The following is an 18319-nucleotide window of genomic DNA, read 5'->3' on the forward strand; positions in this document are numbered from 1 at the left end:
ATACAGACTGAGGAAGACATTGTAGAATTCAATCATTTACTTAAATCATACCATCCCAATGACTATTCAAATCATCCTAATGATTATTTAGATCAAATACATTGTGGAGAATCTTCATCCAATAGACATTCGGTTAATATAATAAATAAAGTAATCACACAAAAATGGTTTGTATTAATAACTATTGTAATAAATGATGAATTTGAATTTCAATCTTTAGCATTAATAGATTCGGGTGCTGATTTAAATTGTCTTAATGAAGGATTAGTTCCTACTAAATATTTTGATAAAACCACCCAAATCCTTAATACAGCCGATGGTAGTAGACTATTTATCAAATACAAACTTTCTAATGCAAAAATATGTACGGAAGGACATTGCTTCCCTACTCCATTTATTATGGTTAAAGGACTCAGTCAAGCTGTAATTTTAGGAGTCCCTTTTCTTACTTTATTATATCCAGTTACGGTTTCCCATACAGGCCTTGAAACAAATATACATGGTACACCCATTAGATTTGAATTTCTTGATAAACCAAGAATTAAAGAAATAAATACTGTTAAACAAAATATCAAAAATAAAAAAAGCTTCTTAGAATCATTACAATTGGAAATCAAACATAAGATTATAAGCGAAAACCTCCAATCTGCTGAAATAATACAAAAAATACAACATCTTAAGAATATTATTGAAAAAGAAATATGTAATGAACTACCCAATGCATTTTGGCATCGAAAACAACATATAGTAGGATTACCATATGAAACCAGTTTTGATGAATCAAAAATACCAACTAAGGCTAGGCCAATCCAAATGAATACTGAATTATTACAAACATGTCAAAAAGAAATAAATAATCTACTCAATAAGAAATTAATACGACCAAGTACTTCTCCTTGGAGTTGTTCTGCTTTCTATGTTAACAAAAAATGCTGAACAAGAACGAGGTGTTCCTCGACTAGTCATCAATTATAAACCCCTTAATAAAGTTTTAAAATGGATACGATATCCTATTCCAAATAAAAAAGATCTATTAGATAGATTATTACATGCTGTAATCTTCTCCAAATTCGATTTAAAATCCGGTTTTTGGCAAATCCAAATAAACGAAAAAGATAAATATAAAACAGCCTTTAATGTTCCCTTTGGACAATACGAATGGAATGTCATGCCATTTGGATTGAAAAATGCTCCATCTGAATTTCAGAAAATTATGAATGATATATTCAATCCCTTTTATAAATTTATGATTGTTTACATTGATGATATTTTAGTCTTCTCTGAATCTATAGAACAGCATTTCAAACACTTACATACTTTTATCCATTTAATAAAGACATCTGGTTTAGTGGTCTCCTCCACTAAGTTAAATTTATGTGTACCTATAAAGGAAGTATCACTACTAGAAGAAGTAGTATCCGAACTCGAACTATCTGAATCATATAACTGAATAATATCGTAGATTTTATTTCTAATGGATTCATCTAAAGTAATCGAATCTAATTTTTGTTTAATTTTACATTGGCTTTTGTAATGGCCTACCTTTCCGCATTTATAACAAACAGGTAATTTTTTCTTATTTTGAAATGATTTAGAAGCAAAACGTTTTGTAAATTTCTTATATTTTTTCTGCTTAGTTGGAAAAGATTTATACGTTTTATCGGGTTTATCACGATGTTTTTTCCTTTTATATACTTTATGTATTTTATGCGGTTTGGTTCTATCTATATGTCCTTTATCTATATGTCCTTGGTCCATATGATAGCCAAATTGTTGGCAAAAATCTCCTAATTCTTTCTTACCACTTAGATTCTGTTTATCGAGTTGCCTTTTGAGTTTTAAGTCTGTGCATAGGGCTAAGCCTTCAGCACAAATTTCTGAAGATAACTCGCCTAAAGTATATTGGGAATAATTGATCATTCCGCTATTTTTATTTTTGAGACGTTCTTTTACTTTTTCAGCAAAGAGGTAAGGTAGTCCTGCAACAAATTTTTCTTTCCAGTGATCTAGGTGACTATCTTCTCGTATAAGTAGTCGGGAGAAAAATACGTCTTTATACCATTTATAATGTGACAATGTTGGACATCTTAAATTGGATAGAAGGTCAGCAGTTCTTGCTGCAAGTATTGATGTATTTCCTATGAAATGAAGAGCAATGGTGTATATTAGAGAATTGACAGCATCACTCTCAGAAAATACCATATCCTGATTATGTTCATTTTTTGCTGTCCATTGCCTAGTATTGGTGGAGTCTTAAACTTAAAGCTAAAGAACTTCCATGTTTAAACCTCATTGATCCTATTGCATTTAAAATCATTGAATGTGATGCTTCTGATCTTGGCCTTGGAGGCATTCTAAAACAATCTCTTAATAATTCTAAAGAACAATTAATCAGGTTCACTTCAAAAGCCTGGAATCCAACTCAAAGGAATTATTCCACTGTTAAAAAAGAACTCCTTGCTATCATCCATTGTGTTTGCAAATTCCAAACCGATATTCTCAATCAACATTTTCTTATACGCACTGATAGTAAAGCTGCAAAAGATATTCTGCAAAAAGATGTCCAAAATCTTGTTTTGATGGATATGGTCCCCCCTGCAAAAATTCACGGGTTAAGAAGTCAGGAAGGGAATTCGAAGAACCGTGTAGATGTTCAATGGAAAAGTCGAAGGCAGAGAAAATTGCTTGCCATCGAGCAAAAATTTGTTTGGAAACAAGATTTTGGACATCTTTTTGCAGAATATCTTTTGCAGCTTTACTATCAGTGCGTATAAGAAAATGTTGATTGAGAATATCGGTTTGGAATTTGCAAACACAATGGATGAGATCTCATAGTATTACCAGTTTTGCTATCTTAAGAAACTTAAGAAATTTATCCATTAGAGAAAGTTGGTCCGAGTGTTAAGACACGAGACGAAAAAGTCTTATGCAAAGTACCGCCAAGGCCGAGGAAGAGCCGTTAGGGAAAACGCTGGACTTTTGGTCGTCCTGAGTTGTCATTATCCGCAACCTAATAATGGAGAAATTTATTAAGAATCTGACAGATACCACAACTAGTAAGACTAATAGAACTCTAAGAATTAAAAACAAGGAAGAACTTGTGATAAATGATATTGAAAATCAAATCCAGAACTGGAACATACCCAAGGTTCCCATATCTGATATTTACAAAAAGGGTACATTCGACCTTAAAGTCGGATATGCCATAAAAACAGTAGAAGAAACTCTTTCTGTTACTAGTAATCAAGAAGATTTCCAATTACTATCTAAAAAAATATTACAAGTTCATCAAAATAAGAATTATAAATATTTACATATAGGATTAATACAAGTAGCAGTTAAACCACTCACTAGACTAGGACTAAATAATTCTATTTTAGTTTGTTTACGAGATACTAGACATAACAAATTCTCAGATTCATTACTAGGAATGGTAGAAACTAGTTTATGTAGTGGACCGATATATTTCAATTGCTTTCCAAATTATTCTGTATCATTAACAGACCCAAACATATTAAATGTTTTATCTTTAAATCTTAAAACACAAGGATTTGACATGATGACGGGTTCACAAAATATAGCCATTATCTATAGGATATATTATAAGGTAATGAATACATTATGCCCTAATATACTCCAAATAGACAATAAAGGACAAACAATATTTTTTCAAACCAATATAGAAAGATCAAATACGATCATACCAAAAACAATATCATGGTCAGATATAGTCCTACCCCATACTTGGGCTATTCATAATAACAACCAACCATCATCACAAAATCCTATCCAGAACATCCCAGACAGAATTTCAGAATATACGGATGGAAATGTTGAAATCCAATTTACTAATAATAATCTTTTAAATAAGACATCCACATCAGAAACCATAAGCAACCATTCTTTTAGAGACTTAGAACCTCCACGAAAATCCGTTACAACCTATGATCGGAATTCTCATATACCAGTTACTCCAATTTCAAAACCACAGTTAGAAGGGTTTTTACGCACATCTGATAATATTATTATACCTCAATATGAACAGGCTGAATCAGAATTTATCCAAGTGCTACAAATTGAAGAAACATTCACAAAGGAAGATATTATAAATGATTTTCTATCTCCAGAGAATGATAATATTAGAAAATGGTATGTTAAAGAATTCAAACCTAGATTAGTAGAACTATTCCATTCCCAGTTCAATAGTTGGAGACAAAAAGGAAATAAAGGAAAATGTTTTTTCGATTGGTTAAGAGATACTCTTATACAACATAATATCCCAATTCCTGAGTTTGAATTAAATACTGTAGAAACTCAATATACTACTTTTAATACAACAGAAGGAAAATCAATTAAATCCATACACCCTCCAGAACAAAGTCTGAAAATACAAGGAATGGCAACTACGGTACCAAAAGCTTCAGAACAAACTGAAGGATCGCCATCTACCCAAATAGTTGTCTATGAAACAGTAGCCACACCTTACAAATTGAATAATGCTAATATACCTCGGATAGAGTTACTTCCACATATAATTGAACAAAACAATTATACAAATCTCTGTCTTCATACCCTAGGAAAACAATCAAATAGAATAGAAAATTTATTACAACCACCTAGTCACAAAGAGAAAAAACAATTGTTTTTCAAACCACCTCCTGATTTGAATAAAGAGAAATTTCTTATAGGCGAAGATAATACTACCCTTATGGGACAATTAATTTCTAAATTATCAAAATTAGAAATAAAAGAACCAAAACCAACAATAGTAATATCTGCTCCTATTCTCCCAGATAGTACTAAAGGAAAAGAAAAAATCCCTGAACATGATACTATGACATTACAAGAAGAAACACTTTTCCAAACAAATGAGACCATAGAACCATCTATAGGACCATCAATTACCAATACAATACAAAATATGCAAAAAGCATTTTCAGAAATACAACTAACTCCAGAAAGTATCAATCGGATTAATTATAGTAAAAATTGGCAACCAATAAATGCTCGCCCATATTATAAGAGACCAACTCCTGTTGATATACAATTAGAAGAAGACTTAACAAGTCATACTTCTACATATTCTGGAAGGACTATCATAGATTGGAATATAGACGGTATCTCTGATCACAGGATCCTAGATACAATGAAACATATGACTATGTATGCATCTGCTTGTAAAATGGCTGGAAGCCATGACCAAGAAATCGCCAAAGCTATAGTCTCAGGCTTCACTGGATGGCTGAGAGGATGGTGGGATTCATATCTAAATGAACAAACGAAACAAAATATATTAACCAATACTAGGCAATGGACAACAAAAAATGAACATAATCAGGATATGGTATATTCTGAGAGTGATGCTGTCAATTCTCTAATATACACCATTGCTCTTCATTTCATAGGAAATACATCAATACTTGCAGCAAGAACTGCTGACCTTCTATCCAATTTAAGATGTCCAACATTGTCACATTATAAATGGTATAAAGACGTATTTTTCTCCCGACTACTTATACGAGAAGATAGTCACCTAGATCACTGGAAAGAAAAATTTGTTGCAGGACTACCTTACCTCTTTGCTGAAAAAGTAAAAGAACGTCTCAAAAATAAAAATAGCGGAATGATCAATTATTCCCAATATACTTTAGGCGAGTTATCTTCAGAAATTTGTGCTGAAGGCTTAGCCCTATGCACAGACTTAAAACTCAAAAGGCAACTCGATAAACAGAATCTAAGTGGTAAGAAAGAATTAGGAGATTTTTGCCAACAATTTGGCTATCATATGGACCAAGGACATATAGATAAAGGACATATAGATAGAACCAAACCGCATAAAATACATAAAGTATATAAAAGGAAAAAACATCGTGATAAACCCGATAAAACGTATAAATCTTTTCCAACTAAGCAGAAAAAATATAAGAAATTTACAAAACGTTTTGCTTCTAAATCATTTCAAAATAAGAAAAAATTACCTGTTTGTTATAAATGCGGAAAGGTAGGCCATTACAAAAGCCAATGTAAAATTAAACAAAAATTAGATTCGATTACTTTAGATGAATCCATTAGAAATAAAATCTACGATATTATTCAGTTATATGATTCAGATAGTTCGAGTTCGGATACTACTTCTTCTAGTAGTGATACTTCCTTTATAGGTACAATACATAATGATGATTTTTATTGGTCAAACAACAGTTCGGATATTGACGATGATAATGAAATATGCAACTGTCCTATATCATCTGATATTCATACATTAACAAAAGAAGATAATCTAATTCTAGATTTAATAGAGAAAATATCCGATCCCAATGAAAAAAGAGAAATAATTACTCAATTTATAAATCTCACTAAATCGAAAACAAAACATACACCATTAGTCAAACCTCCTGATAATTATAATTTTTCTGATATTATGAAAAGAATCAGTCAACATGAAGCTACCCAAAAGGAACCTACTATTGCTGAACTCAAAGCTGAAGTTAATACTGTCAAAATAGAATTATCCCAACTAAAAACAAGAATTCAAATTCTTGAACTTCATAATACTTCTGGAATACAGACTGAGGAAGACATTGTAGAATTCAATCATTTACTTAAATCATACCATCCCAATGACTATTCAAATCATCCTAATGATTATTTAGATCAAATACATTGTGGAGAATCTTCATCCAATAGACATTCGGTTAATATAATAAATAAAGTAATCACACAAAAATGGTTTGTATTAATAACTATTGTAATAAATGATGAATTTGAATTTCAATCTTTAGCATTAATAGATTCGGGTGCTGATTTAAATTGTCTTAATGAAGGATTAGTTCCTACTAAATATTTTGATAAAACCACCCAAATCCTTAATACAGCCGATGGTAGTAGACTATTTATCAAATACAAACTTTCTAATGCAAAAATATGTACGGAAGGACATTGCTTCCCTACTCCATTTATTATGGTTAAAGGACTCAGTCAAGCTGTAATTTTAGGAGTCCCTTTTCTTACTTTATTATATCCAGTTACGGTTTCCCATACAGGCCTTGAAACAAATATACATGGTACACCCATTAGATTTGAATTTCTTGATAAACCAAGAATTAAAGAAATAAATACTGTTAAACAAAATATCAAAAATAAAGAAAGCTTCTTAGGATCATTACAATTGGAAATCAAACATAAGATTATAAGCGAAAACCTCCAATCTGCTGAAATAATACAAAAAATACAACATCTTAAGAATATTATTGAAAAAGAAATATGTAATGAACTACCCAATGCATTTTGGCATCGAAAACAACATATAGTAGGATTACCATATGAAACCAGTTTTGATGAATCAAAAATACCAACTAAGGCTAGGCCAATCCAAATGAATACTGAATTATTACAAACATGTCAAAAAGAAATAAATAATCTACTCAATAAGAAATTAATACGACCAAGTACTTCTCCTTGGAGTTGTTCTGCTTTCTATGTTAACAAAAATGCTGAACAAGAACGAGGTGTTCCTCGACTAGTCATCAATTATAAACCCCTTAATAAAGTTTTAAAATGGATACGATATCCTATTCCAAATAAAAAAGATCTATTAGATAGATTATTACATGCTGTAATCTTCTCCAAATTCGATTTAAAATCCGGTTTTTGGCAAATCCAAATAAACGAAAAAGATAAATATAAAACAGCCTTTAATGTTCCCTTTGGACAATACGAATGGAATGTCATGCCATTTGGATTGAAAAATGCTCCATCTGAATTTCAGAAAATTATGAATGATATATTCAATCCCTTTTATAAATTTATGATTGTTTACATTGATGATATTTTAGTCTTCTCTGAATCTATAGAACAGCATTTCAAACACTTACATACTTTTATCCATTTAATAAAGACATCTGGTTTAGTGGTCTCCTCCACTAAGTTAAATTTATTTCAAACAAAAATACGATTCTTAGGCCATAATATAAATCAAGGCACTATCATCCCAATTGATCGCTCAATACTTTTTGCTGATAAATTCCCTGATAAAATCTTAGATAAAACTGAATTACAACGCTTTCTAGGATGTCTAAATTACATAAGTGATTTTTACCAAAATCTTGCTTTAGATGCAAAACCTCTTTATGATCGCTTAAAAAAGAATCCTCCCCCATGGACTGATATTCATACTTTAGCTGTTCAACGTCTTAAACTTAAAGCTAAAGAACTTCCATGTTTAAACCTCATTGATCCTATTGCATTTAAAATCATTGAATGTGATGCTTCTGATCTTGGCCTTGGAGGCATTCTAAAACAATCTCTTAATAATTCTAAAGAACAATTAATCAGGTTCACTTCAAAAGCCTGGAATCCAACTCAAAGGAATTATTCCACTGTTAAAAAAGAACTCCTTGCTATCATCCATTGTGTTTGCAAATTCCAAACCGATATTCTCAATCAACATTTTCTTATACGCACTGATAGTAAAGCTGCAAAAGATATTCTGCAAAAAGATGTCCAAAATCTTGTTTCCAAACAAATTTTTGCTCGATGGCAAGCAATTTTATCTGCCTTCGACTTTTCCATTGAACATCTACACGGTTCTTCGAATTCCCTTCCTGACTTCTTAACCCGTGAATTTTTGCAGGGGGGACCATATCCATCATCCTAAAGACGACAACAGGACGAAATCATTTCGCCCCACAGTTTTCCCTTCCAAAGGTTTGCACATCTCTAAACATATTACTGATACAAAAATGAATCCTTCTTCCAAAGGCAAACAGCCAATGGATCTAATTCAAAGCAATAGATATGGGCCTCTCATGCCCAGTCATTCTCCTCTTGACCTAACCCCTATGTCACCTTTAAGGTCTACAAATGTACCAGAATACATAATCCAATCTCCTCCACAAAGTCCATCTGTCACCCCAAGTCCAGCATTCACCCCAGCATCGTATCCCAATAAACAAACTTCAAACTCTCCCAAGTCAGTATATACTGATATTGCTTTCCTACCAGAAACTATCATCTCAGATAACCATATTGGCTTAGACCCATGCAAAATAGCTCCCCTATATTTATCCAACCATATGAACTCTTCTTATGGAATCAAAACCCGAGAATGGTATGAAGCCATACTTATGGAGACTGGTTCAGTTTCCATAGTACATTTCTACCAAGAAAATACCAAAATATTTGCATATTCAAAATTGCAAATCAAAAGGTTACTTTCATATGAAGATTGGGGCTGCAATCCCAATCAAGGGAAAAAGCTTCTCAATCCAATATTCCAATATAAATCATATAAGTATAGTGAATATATTGAAGCATGGCACAAAGTCTTTGCTTACCAAAATCAAAATAATACACACTCCTGGTATATCCAATTCAAATTCCCTATCCTTGAGAGATTCCCTAGCTGGTTCCGACATTGGTTCCTAATCTGGGGATCCTTAACCCAAATACTGCCAGAGCCATTTCAAGCCCTACAGACTAAATTTGTTGAATATAATACTTGCACTGAAACCGATGATTATCACCTTTATTTCATGGCCATTTACCAAATTCCCTGGATTCTCAAATGGGAATATTCAATCTCTGAAAATAATACTCTTGACTATACTTACATTCCCCAACTTGGCAAAACCGTGAAGGTTAAATGGTGGGATATCTTCAATACTAATCCTGCTACTTTACCTTTGAAAAGAATACCTCCACAACCCACAACCTTCAACTCTGCTACATATAATACAGTCAGTCTCCCTACTTTCTCAGCCTATCTCAAAAGGTTGAAACAGTCAAATCCCAATGCTACATTTGAAGAAATAGAGCAAACATTGCTCCATGTTTTCACCCCCAATAAAGCCGTACCAACATCATCAGAAGAAACAGTCCAATCAGGAAATCCCCTGTTGGATGATTTCAGCCAAAGGCCCACAGAATGACCCGACCCGGTGGTCCAGTTCCTTCTTCAGCAATGATATGACTACACCGACAGTGACACCGACAGTGATAAGACTTGATAAGACTACTACAGCACATAATATTCTCTTTTCAATAAAGAAAAAGCATCCCTCTACAGGAACGATTCCTTCTGCACAAACGACAAAAGCCACGTTGCACTCCCTCTACAGGAAAGAGCACTCCCTCTACAGGAAAGATTCCCTCTTCAGAAGACGACAAAGGCCACGTCACATAAAAGACAACCTTGTTCCCTTTCAGGTCCTTTCAGGTCACATCAACCAATAGCCATCAGCAAACCAGCGATAGCCACGTATCATCTCCTTATCTTTACGATGCCTTCTCCAGCAAGCAAACGATCCTGAGCCACAACTTCCTTCAGCCAATCATATCCCTTCCTTCGTCGGCAAGCAATTAACACCAGCCACTCGTTGAAGACCAAACCCTCTATAAATACCTCTTCAGCTAAGAAGAATTCAGAGCATCAAGGATATCTTCCAGCATACCAGCAGACGAGCTCAGCAGCAGCACAGCAGCACAGTCACAGCAGCACAGTCTATTTAGATCTAGATCTTCTCATACTTTCTCTCTCATAAGATCTCTTCTCTTTTTCTTACCTTCTTCTCTTCTCAATCTGTATCAAAGAACGGTCATCGACGACTGTACTTCATAAAGTCGGTAACCTCCATAACTTTTATGTGTGATTATGTGTGATTGTAATCAGTCCTCTTTACCTTCCTATTTGCCTTCCGAGTGGAGGAAATTCGCAAGCCTGTGTATTTGTAATCAGTGAGTTTTTACTTTCAAGTAATCAATAAGTAATGCAGTTCAAGTTAGTTTTTACTTTCAAAATCTCTGAGTATACTCATACTTCTTGGATTGTTTTTGACATTTCAGTATTACCAATTATTGTTATAATATTTGCATTTCTTTATTATGTTTCTATACTTCAGCAGTTAATAACCTATAAACTACAAAATTAATAAATCCACCGTCACAACTCTCTCTATCTTGAACCATTGTAACTTAGAGCCTTTGTAATTTGAAGAGTGTTGAAGTATAGATTATATATATATATATATATATATATATATATATATATATATATATATATATATATATATGGGGGATTAACCCACTAGCTCATATGAACATATGAGCCCAACGGTTCAGATTGAATCTGGGCCGATCTGATGATCAAAGATGTTTGGTAATGTTTGAATTTTGTTTTTTTTCTACAAATCTAAGTTACTTGAAATTTTAGGTGTGTGTTCTTCTCATCAAGGCTCACCTAATAAAAATATAAAAAAAAGTATTTGAAAAAATAAAATGATAAAAATACCCCCCAATATTTTTGGGGGTATTTTTGTCATTTTATTTCATGTAAAGTAAATTTTTGATATTTTTCGAATATTCACCTATTTTTGATAAACACAAGCCTAAAATTTCAAGTGATTTGGATTTGTAGAAAAAAAAAAATTCAAACACTACCGGACATCCTTGATCGTCAGATCAGCCCAGATTCAATTTGGGCCTTTGGACTCATATGTTCATATGAGCTAATGGGCTAATCCCAGATTTATAAGAATTGTATACAATGAGACCATTTATAAGGAATGTATAGTGGACTCATATTTATAAGGATTGTATACAATGAGACCATTTACCATTGGTAAAGAGATGTCACAATTACTTACAACCATCAGATGGGATCGGATAGCATGGGTGTGTCATAAAGTTCCAAAAAATTTCTTTTGAACTTTGAAGTTGGTCAATGAAATAAATGCAACTACCCAATTTCACATGCAATGGTCAAAATTAATTTTGACCACCTTCTACCAAAAGTAAATGGTCTCATTATATACTTTCCAGTGTATACAATGAGACCATTTACCTTTGGTTGAAGGTGGTCAAAATTAATTTTGACCATTGCATGTGAAATTGGGTAGTTGCATTTATTTCATTGACCAACTTCAAAGTTCAAAATTTTTTTTTTTGAACTTTGTGACACACCCATGCTATCAGATCCCATCTGATGGTTGTAAGTAATTGTGACATCTCTTTACCAATGGTAAATGGTCTCATTGTATACAATCCTTATAAATATGAGTCCACTATACAATCCTTATAAATGGCCTCATTGTATACAATCCTTATAAATATGGGATTAGCCCATTAGCTCATATGAACATATGAGTCCAAAGGCCCAAATTGAATCTGGGTTGATCTGACGATCAAGGATGTCCGGTAGTGTTTGAATTTTTTTTTTTCTACAAATCCAAATCACTTGAAATTTTAGGCGTGTGTTTATAAAAAATAGGTGAATCTTCGAAAAATATCAAAATTTACTTTATTTTTTAGTTATTTGATATATTCATTTGATATATATTTGATATATACATTAATTCTACATTTTAAGGTTGCAACCTTATATAAACTTTTCCATATATATATATATATATGGAAAAGTTTATATAAGGTTGCAACCTTAAAATGTAGAATTAATGTATATATCAAATATATATCAAATGAATATATCAATAACTAAAAAAATAATGTTACGTATAATATTAATGTCAACTAAGATAGTATAATGTTTATAGCATTAATTGCCATCCAAATAGACCCCAAAAAATAAAGTAAAACATGGATGAAGAACCAGAAGGGGATTAGAAATTTACTGAATGGTAGAGTCGAGGTGCCAACACTGAATCAAATGGGTCCATTTGGTGAATGAAATGGTTCAATAAGACTTGTATTGAAGGAATTATTCTCCATCCTCCACTTGCACCAATAACACGCTTAAGTTGTCCATTCTATTTAATATAATGAAAAATGTAGTAAAAAGTTAATTCATATACGAGAGAGAGAGAGTGTGTTAAATAAAAAATGTAGTAAAAAGTTAATTCATATACGAGAGAGAGTGTGTTAAATAAAAAAGGTAGTAAAAAGTTAATTCATATACGAGAGAGAGAGGATTATGAAGGTAATACTCATCTGTGTGTGTGAGAGAGAGAATTATGAAGCTAATTCTCATATAAGAAAGGGAGAGGATTATGAAGGTAATTCTCATGAGACAGAGAGAAGAGAGAGTTATGAAGATAATTCTCATATGAGAGAGAGAGGATTATGAAGGTAATTCTCATATATCTGTGAGAGAGAGGATTATGAAGGTAATTCTCAAATATGAGAGAGAGAGAGACCTTGAGGATTACAGTGGGCGTGGTGGAGAATAAGGGCCTTTTGTGTGGCTCGATAAAGTTTGCAAGAGCGGGAGGCATGGTGTTCTGTGAAGAAACATCCGAAGGGATAGAAAAGTCATTCATCTGATTTTACCGTGAAACCCTCGTGCCACAATTGGGGCTTATCTTGAGCCATTTTGTCGACATTTCTTCGCTGCTGCAGTGAATCGAAGAAAGGGATCGACTGTAGGTGGTTTTATGGTAGGAAGTTCTTAGTTTGAGTATTCCTTGAGATTGTATGAGGTAACTCTGTATAAACCCAATGCTGTAATTTTTATTTTCTTGATAGTGAATACACCATTGTTGTCTTGCCCGTGGACGTAGCCCATCTTGGGTGACCACGTATATGTACGTGTCTCTCTCTATTTTCATTTGTGTTGTGTTTGGATGATTTCCCATATTGCTTGATTTATTGTTCTTATATTTTTTTCAATTATATTGCATTTGTTATTGCATCTTGGGTATTTTATTTGAGTGGTTAAAGTGAGATTTGAGATACCCTAATTTTCTCAAAGTAGAGATTGAGTTATCTCGATTTTTCAACAATAAGAACTCATTTACAGTCTCTCTAATATTACCACTTTTTGCATATTATATTTGGAGGAAGTTACATTAAAAACTAAATATATTTAGAGGACTTGAAGTTCTGATATCGTTCCCTCAAAGCCTGTGGCGCACATTTTACTGCCGCCTTATTCACCAATGAATTATCACATGTTTGATCGTTTCCCTCATAAAATTATCTAAGATAAAGTTATCGGCAGGACTAGAATTACATAAAAAGTTAAATAATTGGATAGAGAGAGAAAGATAACGGGTAGAGAGAAAGAGAGAGGGTGGGTAGAGAGCGTGAGTGGGGAGGAGAGCATTTTAGTTTCAATTTATTTAACGTTTTGAATGGGGTAAATAAAAGAAAAAATAGTGTCTGAATATAGGGTGTGATACTAAAAATATTGAGGGGACGATGTCAACAAAATTCAATTTGAAAATATCTATAATTTTTTCTAAAATATAATATAAAATATACATCAAACAACTAATAAGCTTAATTATCATCTAAAAAAGCCCTAAAAAATTTAAAAGATGGATAAAGATACGCAGGTGATAAGAAATTGACTGCATGGTAGAATCGAGGTGCCAGAATCGATTCGAATGGGTCCATTTGGTGAACGAAATGGTTCAAGAAGACTTGTATATTTGCTGGAACTATTATCAATCCTCCACTTGCACCCATCACACCCTTAAGTTGTCCATCCTGTATAACATGAATGGGAAATGTAATAATAGTAAGAAGGTAATTTTCATGTATATAAGAGAGCGAGAAAGAGAGAGCTTGAGGATTATACGTGATTCTCTTATATGACATAATTAATTCTCATATACGACATAATTATGAAGGTAATTCTCTCGTTTTGGGGTGTGAAGAGAGAGACACGATTTTCAGAGTAATTCTCATATATGGGAGAAAGAGAGGATTTTGAGTGTAGTTCTCATATGAGAGAGGATTTTAAACGTAATTTCCATATGAGAGAGAGAGACCTTGAGGATTATGGTGGGCATGGTGGAGGATAAGGGCCTTTTGTGTAGTTCAATGTAGTTTGCAGGAGGAGCAGGCATGGTGCTTTCATTTGAAGGGATGGAAAAGTCATGCATCTGATTGTTGAGTACTATGCCTGTTTTTACAGACCGAAACAATGCTCCAAAATTATTGTTAATGGTGGTAGTCAAGGCAACTGCATTTCTCTCCTTATCAACAATGCTTACATGACTCGTGCCATGGTCCTCGGTTTGGTTCCACCTGCATCAAAAACTTTTTGCTTTCAAGATCAAAGTTCAAAAATGAAATTTAGCTAGGGACTCACATAGGACGGATACTCTATATTTTGGAGTAATATATGTTAACCCACTAGGGCTCGGGCCAGGCTCGTGCCTGCCCTGTCCCAATCTGTTGTCACCCACCATAGTTCTAAAACTCGGCCGAGTAACTCTGCCTCAGCCTATAGGCGAGGCGAGTTTTGGGCAATTTGGTGTACACTATGTTTTTAAAGTTTAACTATAATATTACAGTAAAATTATATCAAATATGTTATGTTGGCTTACTGGTTAGCTCCAAAATTTATATCAATCATAGGTTTGAATCCCTCTTACTTTGTTGATAAAAGAGGTACTTATCATTCATATATATATATATATATATAATCATTATTTTTTTTCATTTTCTTAAAAAAAAGAAGAGCCCCACTCTTACTTTGCTGGTAAAAGAGGTACTCATAATACATATAACCATTATATTTCTTCATTTTTATTTTTATTTTTTAAAAAGCTGGACTCGGGTGAGACTTGCTCAAATAAATCACCTCGGCCGGGTCCTGAATACCTTTGTCGAGTTGATTTTTTTGACACTGGCACCAACAATCGGGTTAAATCAAAGAGTAATTGGATAATAAATTATTACCTATGGACTCACATAGGGATAATCTATATTTTGGAGTAATATATGTTAGCCCACTAGGGTCTCGAGCCTTGCTCGTGTCGCCTAGTATGTACCAATGTTGTTTTTTTTTTAGGGTGTACCAATGTTGTTTTTTTTTTAGGGTGTACCATAGTGTGTATATGGTGAACTACATATATCCTAGTAAGTACCAACATTGGAGTAGCTCCCTTTTTAAGAAGAGCAAATTTAATAAAAACAACGGTACGAGGATAGGGACTTCGGACCGCTCATGTGTTCGCAGGGCGGTCGAAGGATTCTAACCTCGGACCTCATAGGCACCACCCCTAAAGCTTGGGACATTACCCAACTAACAAAAAAACTCAAAAAAAAAAAAAAAGTTTCAAAATGTGGTCCAAGAATGGAATCCTCAGATTAAATGGAAATTTTGAAAAAAAAAAAAAAATTGTGGGTTGATTGACCTTCCTTGTAATTTCTTTCTATTATAATCGTATCATTTCGTATTTTAGGTAATTATTTCGAGTTATATATATATATATTTAAAGCTTTGTACCACATTTTAAAGATCGACAATCCACATTTGTTTGTTTGTTTTTTTTTTTTTTTTTGGTCATTTTGCTACTCATGGAAGACCAAAGTCCACATTCTCATTTTTGAGAAATGTCATCTTTTATTCGTTGTAGCGTTTCCAGTTGCTAAACTTGGTATTGCTACAATGAAAATTGACTTCTGGTCCCAAAATATTTGGTTGCCAAACACCTGCTTTAAGTATTTTCTAAAATTCAACTACAACAAAATCTTCAAGATTTCAAATTATGAACTTTTTTTAAAAAAAGTTAAACATGGTTTCTTTAAACTTGAAATAAGAAATTTAAAATTTCAACTTTCATGAACATATAGATAGAGTGGGATTAGTGAATATGCTTGAAATTCACTCAGGACCATATTAGAGGTTTAATAAAAGGTTGAAAACTGAAGGAAAAAATAGTCATATGGAAACTCAAAATTCATACTTGTGTATGTTCTTCCTCAAACATAGATATAACTTTTCTTTAATAGAAGGACATGATGGAGTAAATCAATAAATTATAATAGAGAAACTCGGAAAATGAAAGACGAGTTGGGGTGTAAGACCAAATCGCTAGGTACACAACCTTTAAATTTTTTCCATTGTATTAAAACTCAAGGGGTTTAATATCTCATTACAAAATCATAATACATAAAATCATAATACATAAAATCTCATTACAAAATCATAATACATAAATATCTCATTACAAAAATCATAATACATAAATCATAATACACATTTGAATAATAAACATTCATTACAAAAATAAATCTCATTACAAAATCATAATACATAAAATCTCATTACAAAATCATAATACATAAAATCTAGCCTACATGCTTGGTTTATACACATTTGAAAAATAAAAATTCAATCTTAATAACTCCCTTACAAATCCCTTACTCAAAAATACAATTAAACTCAATATAATGTCCAAATACTCACAATATACATCTAGACAACATATTACATAACTTGCATTTAAAATTCCTCATTATATCAAAATTACATAATAACTTCATCTTCATTATTTATCCTCATCATAACTCACAATGTCTTATACACATCATACACTTGATCGAAATAATCCAATGAGATTTCCATTTGCATAAACAATGAAGCATAGAATTCAAGCTCATACCACAAGATTAAAAACACAATTTTATTTTTCATTTAATACACACAATGTCTTTAACCATGAATCACTTAATAACTATAAATACAACAAATGAATATGCATACAAACATGTGAGAAGTAAAGTTTGGACCCCTTATGTGAGGCTTACAAATTCGAGATTTTTAGGGATTTAATTTTGTCCCAATGAATAGTGCAATAGTGGTTTATAATATCAAGGGTGTCTAATCCAATTAGGAAGCTCCTACGCTTTTAAAACCACTTCTTAGAGTCCACAAAATCGATTTAAAATAGTTTACAAAAAAAATGGAGCAAATCAGATCAATATGGGGCAAGATAGAATAAAACTACTTGTGGTGGTCTATCTGTCCATCACAACAACTTTTGATGCAAACGTTCCAACTCTAAACGAGCAAATACCCAAAATTTCCTCCACTTCAATGACCACTAGAACTTGAGAATAGGGCAAATCTTTCAGTTTCAGCTATAGACTTGCCATTATCTTGCAGCGAGTTTCTTCATGGTGAAGAAGCGAGAAAACAATATCAAGTAATAGAAAAGTCTCACCACCAAGAACATTTCCCCTAATTGATTCATATTCCACATTAGCTAGTCTCTCTCGTTGTACCTTTGCACAAGATGAACACCCTATGGGCTGATTGTGGTTTATTTCATCTAAAAACCACAGGGATGAACATAATAGTCTCCCACTGACAAGTCACCTTAGAGGCATTACAGCTCATAAAGGTTCGAGTCTAATTGGGCTGCATAGAAGAAAGTATCCAATTCATAAATCCCATATCACCAGGCTCCGAATTTGCATATTTACCATCTGTGAGCTCTGGTTTTCCTACATGGCCGTCAATATATCTCAATTTTTTCTTTCCACCAAGAAATAGTCTAACTATTTGGCCCATTCTAAATAGTTTGTGCCATCAAATTTAACTGTGGTAATTTGGAGTCTACAAGGCTCC

The 18319-nt window shown here is 32.9% G+C and overlaps 1 long non-coding RNA gene across 1 annotated transcript in view; it reads right to left on the reverse strand.

The window, feature by feature from the left end:
* The window catches only part of LOC148781896 (uncharacterized), a 48779-nt gene extending 36018 nt beyond the window's left edge, over positions 1-12761 (reverse strand). The window contains exon 1 of the long non-coding RNA XR_016055585.1: positions 12627-12761. This is a non-coding gene — a long non-coding RNA (uncharacterized LOC148781896). The remainder of the gene's footprint in view (positions 1-12626) is intronic.
* Between the last annotated feature and the right edge of the window lie 5558 nt (positions 12762-18319).

The sequence above is a fragment of the Amborella trichopoda genome, chromosome 5 (assembly GCF_054954075.1).
Source record: "Amborella trichopoda isolate Santa Cruz 75 chromosome 5, AtrichopodaSantaCruz75HAP2 v2.0, whole genome shotgun sequence".
Classification (NCBI taxonomy): Eukaryota; Viridiplantae; Streptophyta; class Magnoliopsida; order Amborellales; family Amborellaceae; genus Amborella; species Amborella trichopoda.